This window comes from Rhinolophus hipposideros (genome assembly GCF_964194185.1).
Source record: "Rhinolophus hipposideros genome assembly, chromosome: X".
NCBI lineage: Eukaryota > Metazoa > Chordata > Mammalia > Chiroptera > Rhinolophidae > Rhinolophus > Rhinolophus hipposideros.
This window is the reverse complement of record NC_138046.1, coordinates 27764572-27772216: the sequence shown is the minus strand read 5'-3', so window position 1 is coordinate 27772216 and position 7645 is coordinate 27764572.

Below are 7645 nucleotides of genomic sequence, written 5' to 3'. Positions count from 1 at the left end.
TGTCCTCTGCTGTACCAAAGTGTCCTCTGCGTATTATGTTGGCAGAGCCAGTCATCTGGTGCCCAGAATGACCCTGGGACTGCAGTTTTAGATGAGTAGGGCTATGAGGTCTGGATGGTAGTTTTTACAAAATCAGTGCAGTTTCTTCTCTTGCCTGCACATATGCACACTGAGAGCAACACAACCAGCCCTGTGCCCAGGTCTCCTGAGTGTTAGGGCAGTTCTTCTGTGTGTGTGTGTGTGTGTGTGTGTGTGTGTGTGGAGGGTGGGAGATTTCTAAGCTGCTGAAAGCCCACAGCTGTATGTGCCGCCTACTGTTGACCCCTGGGAGGGTCTCCGAAGTTGTAATTGCCCTGCCCTAGGCAGGCCAGAAAAGGTATGGGCTGGGGATAGAGGAGTCTTCTCTCTCCCAGCCCAGCAGTATCACACTCTTCCCAGCCTCTTCCCTGATCAGAGCTGCAAGCTGGGTTTTCCGAAATCGTGATCACTCGGGCTCTTCTGTAATCTGACAATACTCCTCAGTGCAGGAGCCAGCTTGCATCTCTGGAAGGGTGGGGCAAGTATTGGGAGAGTGGGGGGAGGGGCCCAGGTATGGAGTTTACATACTTTGTCTGACCTAGGGCACAGCTGGAGGTCTCAGCTGAGGTTACTGCCTCAAATGCGGGATATGCTGCTCTCTTGGCAGGGGAGATCAGCTGTGGGATGCAGGGAAAGAGCCCACCTCCTGCCTCTTGTGGTCTCTGTTCTGTCCTGGGACCCCCTGCATCTCAGCAGCTGTAGATGCGGGCCTCAGCTCTTCTCTGCTCTCTTCCCTCTTTCCCTGCTCGCCCAGTTTGCCCACCTTCAAGTAATCCTCCTGCGAGGCTTTTTGCTGTTCTGTGTGATGAGCAGAGAGTCCTTTGATGGGTTATAGATGTTCAATTTGTGGTAAGTTACGGAGGAGAACTCAAAAAAAAACACCTCTCTGCCACCATTCCTATGATGTCACTCCCTGTTTATTGTTTTTTGTTGTTGTTGTTTTTTTTGGGTGATTTCTGCTATCTTGTCTTCTAAATCACTGATTTGATTCTCTGCTTCATCTAATCTGTCGGTAGCTTCTTCAACTGCATTCTTTACTTCAGTTTTTGTATTTTTAAATTCTGACTGGGTATTTTTTACGATTTATGTATCCTTCTCTATGTTTGCTATCTCTTTGTTGAGATTCTCACTAAGTTCCTTAAACATTATTATAGTCAGTATTTTAAACTCTGTCTCTGATAGGTTGGTTGCCTCTGTTTCATTTAGTTCCAATTCTGAAGGTTTCTTCTGTTCTTTTATTTGAGACATGTTTCTTTGTTTCTTCATTCTGGCTGTCGCTCTGTGTTTGCTTTGATGTATTACGTAGATCCCCTATGTCTCTCAATCTTTGCTGGGTGGTCTTATGTAGTATGTGTCTTTTATATTCAAACTTCACAATCTCCCTATTCTCCTGTGCACGTGTTTCAGAGGTGTCTCTTGTGTTGTTATTCTCCTGTTGAATTTGAGCTTTAATTATTTTTGGCTTGTCAGTGGGTGGGTTTGACTGCCAGACTGATTAGCTGTGAAAATTGTCTATGCCCACAGTGTATGAGCTGCTGTGTGAGGATTGACCCCTCATATGAGGCTTGGCTCCTGTGAGCTCCTGTGCCTGTAGAGAATTCTCTTTTGGTGTGTCACTTGTAGCTTAAACCCCATAATGGTCTGGTTTGGTCTGGAGTTGGCCCCTAGGTGTGTTGATTTTGTTGCCTCTTGGGCTGGGCTCTCATGCAGGGTGATTTCAGAACAAAACAAACCTACAAGCACAAAACCAACAACAACAAAAACTCAAATACACTCACACATAGAAACAACCGACAACCAACATTCAACACAAACAAAAACATCAAACACACACATGCACACACACACACACACAAATAACAACACCAAAAAAATCAAGACATAAAAACAGAAAGGAGGAAAAGTGGAGCAAGGAAAAGAAGAGAGAGAAAGGGGAGAAAAATGAAAAAATATATATCTAAAAATGATGAGAATAATAGTAAAAATTTAAAAATAAACAGTGTCCATCTTGGCTTAAGTCCACCAAGCTATCACCAGGCTGTCCTTTGCTGTAGAAAATCTCCGCGTCTTGTGGAGGCAGAGCCCAGAGTGACCCTAGCAATGCAATTCTAGGTAGGCAGGCTATGTGGTGTGATTGGTAGTTTTTACAAAGTCATTGCAGTTTCTGCTCTCACCTGCACAAAGCGTGCTGAAAACACCACAGCTAGCCACCAGGAGGTGGGCTTCTTCTCTGTGTGCAGGTCTCCTATGTCTTAGGGTACTTCTTCCACGGGGGGGTGGGGGGGGGATTGTGGAGGGTATGAGATTTCTGAGCTTCTGAAAGCCCAGACCTCAGCTAATAGCTGCATGTGTCTCAGCAGCTGTAATTGCCCTGCCAGGAACCGCCCAATAAAGGTGGGGGCTGGGTAGCCAGGTGCCTTTGTCTTCCTGGCCAGCCCAGCAGTATCACACTCACTCCAGCGCCTTCCCTGGGTCACAATTGTCAAACTAGTTTTTCCACTTCATGAGGGCCACAGCTCCTATGTAATCTGACACTACTCCTTCCCATTCTAGGACTGTTTTAAAACTCTGGAAGGGCTGGGATAGGAAAGCTGTGGGAGAGTGGGGGAGGGGTCCAGGCATGGTACTTTCTCTGCTTTTTACCTGAATGTGAAAGCCCACCCGCAGTTCTCAGCTGAGGTCTCTGCCTCGAATGCTAGGCACCACTGTCATATATGCTGACCCATCGGCAGGACTGTGGGGCACAGGGACAGAGTCCACAGCCTGTCTATTGCAATCTCTGGTCTGTGTTCTTGTGCACTGCATCTCTGTGGCTGTGGGATGCATCTCCACACTTCCCTCTTCCTTCTTCCCCCCACTCTCCTGGTTTGTCCACCTTCAGGTAATCCTCATGTATTATTCTGTGTGATGAGCAGAAAATCCTTTGATAAATTGTAGATGTTCAATTTGTGGTAACTTTTAGGAGAGAAGAAGCCACCTTGTGCCATCATTTCTATTACAATCAGACTTTTTTTGGTATAAGCTGAATAAGGGGGAAATCACACATCCAAACCTAACTTCCTCACACCTGTGCTCACAAAGGTGGCAATTGTCTACTTTAAGCAAAGTGAATCTCAGTTTTTCAGGTAAGTTTTAAACCTCTCTATTGGCTACATATGATTTGGAATTTACATATTTGTTCCTTCTTCCTGGTTATCTTTCAAGTCTAAGCTCTGCCTGGTAGAGGGCTTTCAGATCATGGCTATATGCAGAGATCCCCATATAGGACCTCCTTAAGTGCAGAGAGACATCAAGAGAGAAACTAAAACTCAATCCAAGTGCAGACTCTGCTCCCAAGTAATAATGGCAACAATTTATTGTCTGCTTACTGTCTGCCAGGCAATATTTTAACCATTATTTTGTTCCAGGAAAACAGAGTCCTTAGCTTCATATAGGAAAGAATTCAAACATGAGCTGATATAGAGTTTAAAGTAAAAGTATTTTTATTTAGAGAGAGTAAGAAAACAAAGGTCACCCCATAGACACAGTGGCAGTCTCTAATCGCTAGGGGAAGAGAGACTCCCTTCATTCCCCTGGGCTAAGGTTTATATGTGTTTTCTGCTTCCATGGAAAATTCATTGGTATGGTGGGGGAAAAGGTGATAGAAGCACAATGGTAAGTTTATCTTTAAGTTCAGTAAGATGCAAGAATAGGGGCAAGTTTGTTTTTAACTCTTTTAAAGCACAACCTGTGTTTTCTTCCCATGAGTTTTATCTTTGCCATGGAACTTACAGTTTGCTTTAGTCAGACAAGTGGTGATATCTGTACTCCAAATTATCTAGGCATGACCAGTTGTCAAGAAGTATTCCACCTCTCTGCTCATGCTCTTCTCCCAACTCCATCTCTACCTGTCAAAATCCTACACTACTTTTTTTTACATAAAATAATAATAATAATAATAATAATAATAATAATAATAATAAGTTGTTGTGTCTGTGTGTGCTTACATAGCAAAATGAAGTTCTGGCAATTTAATATCTGTTCTTCATGTCTACATCTATATTTATATCTACCTATCTATCATCTATACAATATTTTCTTTTTTTTTAAGTGGCCTGGAACCTTGGCGCAGAAAGATGTTGATGACGTTAATGAGTGTATGCAAAGATCAGAGCAAACTAATTCCAATTAACAACCAAACTCAGCAACCTTATGCTTCTGGTGGAGGGTAGCCACTTTCCTCAAGTACAAAGGACAGTAAAATTTATTTAGCTTAGTTACACAATAATATGAATTACTTGCAAGAGTCTATCAGGAAAAATCTGTGAATTAATATTGTTAAGATAAGAAGTCTATTAAGACACATTACTTATAATCACTGTGTTTAATGTTCAGGGCATATAAATAGTGCTTTTGAACATTCTGAAGAGAGACACATTCATATATTTACCCTTGAATCAGGCACTCCCATATTGCAGCATATTTGTATTTATAGACTTTTTTTCTCCCTTGGAACTCAGCCTCTTGGACACTTCAGTGCAGTCTCTTGCCATCTTTTTGCAGCTTCCTAGTGGAGATGACATTTGCTCAGCTAGAGAATAGACACTTTCTAGCTGAGTTGCTCATCACACTGATACCCCAAGGCATGGCTGATTGGCTGTCAGAGGACTCCAGCTGTTTAGTTGCCATGATGTGTCTTTTATAGGAAAAGACATTTCCTGGAACATCAACAGCTTGTTAAGGGACTGCAGGGACGAAAACTTGAAATTTTGGAGGAACTGAGTGGTTTGAACTTGGAGGGGACGTGAAGATAAAACAGAGAAATGGATGATTGGGAGACTTTCCCCCATCTGTGTTTGAAAGACTCATTTTCAGAGGTAATTTTACAACTTAGAATGAACAACCTTTTCTTCACAGCTTAGAAGGTCAAATGTTGGTAGGAGAAGCAGTCTGACTGCTGTGTTTCCCCAAAAATAAGACCTAGCAGGACCATCAGTTCTAATGCGTCTTTTGGAGCTAAAATTAATATAAGACCTGGTAATATTATGTATTATATTATAATATATTATATTACATTACATTATATTATATTATATTATATTATATTATATTATATTATATTATATTATACTAGACTCGGTCTTATATAAGACCTGGTATATTATATTATATTATATTATATTATATTATATTATATTATATTATATTATATGACTCAGTCTTATAGTAAAATAAGACAAGGTGTTTTTTTTTTATTAATTTTTGCTCCAAAAGACACATCAGAGCTGATGGTCCGGCTAGTCTTATTTTCGGGAAAACATGGTATTACCTACTCTAGCCGTACACAGATCATGTATGGATGTAAAACTCATCAAAGAAGGTAGAAAACTCCTTATGAAATTGTCAGCAATTGCACTTCAATCTGATTTTCTTTGTGCCTTGATTTTCTCTGCTGAAAATTCAAGGTAAAGGATACGCTTGGGCATGCTTCTAAGGCTCAGAGAGCAAAAAGCTGACATAATACTTGGATTCTAAAGGCCCCTTTGGGAAGCTAAGTTGGTAGCCAGAGCACGCAGAATGGAAGAGCAAGCCAGTGCTAATGACAGTGCTGGCCAATTTGAAGTGTAGGTGGGCCAATTAGCTCTGCTTTCTTCCACAGCCATCAACTGACCTCTGAACTTTGGCCAGTCATCTCACAGTTTGAATCATTGGTCATTGGAGTCCTCAAGAAATAGTATATGGCTGGCTCAGTGAAAACTAACTAGCAGAGATATGGCTCCAAATGTCACCTCTGTGTGTGTAGGGCAGCACAGGAACTCTTCAGAGAACCAAGTACTGTTTAATGGTCTGCTGGAGTCCTTCTGCCACCTGTTCTTTCTACTCTCACAGCTCTTATCACTCTATATTGTGATTGCTGTCTTGCTATTTGTTTCTCTCACCAAACTGTGGGTAATTTGAGAAAAAAAAATTGTGTCCTACTCAACTCTATCACCATGGCATCTCACATAGTGTTGGCACATAGTAAGTGCTCAACAAATCTTTGAGGAATGAATGATGGAAAGTGAAGGGCCTAGCATCAAGGTTCCCAACCATGGTTTGACAATAACTCAATGGGTCACCAATGTCACCATAAAATTCTGAAAAAAATATCCTTAAGGAAATTGTATGTTTATTGGGGTGACAATTGTTGATAAAGCTACACAGATTTCAGGTGTACAATTCTGTAATATGGCATCAATATATATCATATTGTGTGTTCACCAACCAGAGTCAGTTCTCTTTCCATCACCATATATTTGATCCCCCTTACCCCCATACAGAATGGAATACATACAGAATGGAATACAATTCTGCCATAAGAAAAGATGAAATACTTTGAAATTTTTAATTTATAAATGTCTTTGCAAAAATGCTACCTATGTGCCAAGGGACAGGTGTGGATAGTAACAAATTAAATAGTCCACCAAGGTAACAACATCCTTTAAAGGTAGCTGACCAATGGACTAACCCTAGCTCACTCAATTGCATATGCAGCAAAACAAAACTTGTTTAAATAAAAAATAAATAAAATCATAATCTGAATTCATAATGATGATATTTTGGTCCCAAATCTCAGTTGGAGAAAGGCTAAGGAGGATGAATACCTATTGGGGTAGCTACTATTAACATGCTCATTTTACAGAAAGAGAAACTGAAAGTCAGAGTGTTTCCATGATTTTGCCAGTCACTTACTGTAAGTGCCAGAGCCAGAATTCAAACCCGGTCTTGTTTCTTTCCAAAAATTTTATTTGGGAGGTTTTTTTTTAATGCAGAAAAGTTAAAAGAGACTGAAAATCATATACTCACACTTAAATTCTACCTTTAACATTTTTTCTTTATTTGCTTTATCCATCTATCCACCCCTCTATTAATCAATAAATCCATCTTAATTTCAGTGCATTTCAAAGTAATTGTAGACACCTGTATACTTCAACCTATATGCTATATGCTTATAGGATGCATATCATGCCAATGGCATCCTCAATGTGTCTGCTGTGGATAAGAGTACAGGAAAAGAGAACAATATCACCATCACTAATGACAAGGGTCGCCTGAACAAAGAAGACATTGAGCGCATGGTCCAGGAAGCTGAGAAGTACAAAGCTGAAGATGAGAAGCAGAGGGACAAGGTATCTTCCAAGAATTCACTTGAATCCTATGCATTTAACATGAAAGCAACTGTTGAAGATGAAAAACTCCAAGACAAGATCAATGATGAGGACAAATAGAAGATTCTTGACAAGTGCAATGAAATCATCAACTGGCTTGATAAGAATCAGACTGCAGAGAAGGAAGAATTTGAACATCAGCAGAAAGAGCTGGAAAAAGTCTGCAATCCCATCATTACCAAGCTGTACCAGAGTGCAGGAGGCATGCCAGGGGGCATGCCTGGAGGCTTCCCTGGTGGTGGAGCCCCTTCTTCTCGTGGTGCCTCTTCTGGACCCACCATTGAAGAGGTTGATTAAGCCAACCTTGAGCGTAAATTTAGCATCGTTCCACACAAAATATGGAAGGACCCAAATTTGTAGCAAATTCACAGCAGTTTTAA